Source organism: Gracilinanus agilis, chromosome 3, assembly GCF_016433145.1.
Source record: "Gracilinanus agilis isolate LMUSP501 chromosome 3, AgileGrace, whole genome shotgun sequence".
Taxonomy (NCBI): domain Eukaryota; kingdom Metazoa; phylum Chordata; class Mammalia; order Didelphimorphia; family Didelphidae; genus Gracilinanus; species Gracilinanus agilis.
This window is the reverse complement of record NC_058132.1, coordinates 100,710,008-100,712,126: the sequence shown is the minus strand read 5'-3', so window position 1 is coordinate 100,712,126 and position 2,119 is coordinate 100,710,008.

Below are 2,119 nucleotides of genomic sequence, written 5' to 3'. Positions count from 1 at the left end.
TTTATTTGTAATAAATATCTTCCAAACAAAAAGATGGCTCTTAACTGCATTTCAGGTCTTTATGTTTGTTTGATTTAATAAATCATTTAAGGATTTACATTAAGGAATTAATTAAGGATTAATATCCTTAGCTCTAATTTGAGGTTAGGTTTAAGAGGAGTCAGGCAGGAAAAGATGAAGTGTTAGGAGGCTTTGATCAGAATTTCAGAGATATGTATTTTGTAGGTAGAATAATTTGTGGTGATTATAACAAAGGACTTACTAAGGATTTGGGGTGTTGAGTTATTTGAACTGGAAAGTCATACAGGAGAAACCAAGTGAATGACGAATAATAACTAACATACTTTACAAATATCTCATTTTATCTGCAACAATCCCAGGAGGTGGGTGCTATAATTGTGCCTATTTTCTACAGATGAGGAAAACTCATGCTGAGGGCATCTAGGAACACATAACAAGTGTCTGAGGCCAGAAACCTGGGAAGACTTGTATATATATTGATGCAGAGTGAAATGAACAGAACCAGAAGAACAATTTATTTTATAAGGTCTTTTTGACTCCAGATCCATTGCTCAATACAGCTAGGCATCTTTTTTTAGGGGGGGAAGGGAGAGGAATTCAATGTGTATATATCATTTCCTAGGTAAAGGAAAAAGTTAAGGTAGAGAAACTTAGCCAGATCCTGAACTTTTAAAGAAAGACTGGTAGGTAACTGCAATCAGGACCTGGAGAGAATGCTATATATACCTAGATAAATTGAAAATCAAAGGAAAAAAAAAGGTAGTGATGGTGGCAATATTATGAAGACTATCCAAGTAGCATCATATAGTATGCCTACTCCTCCCAGGATAGTGCCTGTGATATGGAGAAAAGCCTGCTGGGGGAGAGAATTGTATGTAGTCCTAGAAACGATGACCAAGGGCATAGTCTTTTCTCATGGAGCTGGTTTTCTGTGATTGCAAGAAAATGGAAGGAGCATGAGAAGAAGCTATGTGCTATGTCAGGCAGTCTGTTTATAATGGAATTGGTTTCTGGGAGGCACAAAAGAAAGGGAGTCAGAACAGACTAGATCTGAGGAGGGTGATAGTGGCAAAGGTGGTTTTCATGTTAGGCAATCTAGGACCCTGAATCGCCTAGATTAGATTAATTGGACAAGCATTTATTAAACACCTATAGGCACTGGACATGCAAAGACACAATATAAAACCTGCTATAAATATATATAGACATGCAAACCAAATTTCTGTTTTAGCTATGTTCCAAGAAATACATCTTTTGGAATTGTGCTTGGTCATTATGTTGATCAGAATTACCAAGTCTTTCAGAATGGATTATCTTTATAATATTGCTGTTAATTGTTAATATATAAATGGTTCTGCTCACTTCCCGAGTTCAAATCCTACCTCAAATACTGACTAGCTCTGTGTCCAAGCCATGCAAGATTACTTAAAGTTTGCCTATTTTTTTTTCAGTCAGATTTATCGAAATCAGATAATTTAGAATTGGATGAGAGATCTTATCCAACCCCATTATTTTACAGCTGAGGAAACTTAAGGCTCAAAGAGGCAGTGCCTTCCACAGAGATAGCAAGTAGCAGATCTGGGATTTGAACTTGAGTTCTGAGTCTAGACCCTGTATTCTTTCCACTATACCATATAATGGCCCAGTAGTGTTTCTTTTTATGCTATATTTATACTTGAGTATATATGGGGTCCCTTAAGTGAGCATGAGGTACGTTATATTTATCCTCCATTTGCTCTTGCTTGCTAAAGCTATTCTATTTATCACAAGCACAGTTTATCGAACTTAGAACACTATAATTTTTATATCTTTACTTTTGTGATACTGTTGATCAAAATTCAGAGGCCATGATTCAGAACACAGCCTCTAGCAGTAACATCTTTCCTGTGGGAAAGTACAGTATGACCTGCTTTCCAGACACCATGCTAGTGTAAAAAACAAGGACCATTCCAAGAACTGTTTTGTGTATATTTGGAAAAGAAAGTACTGAGTATTCATCCATGCAGGCATTATTCTATCCTTCCAAAGATCTATTATTTCAGAGCATTCTGAAATTCAGAGCATTCATGCCCCCAGTTTGGATGAGAATTGCCCTGGC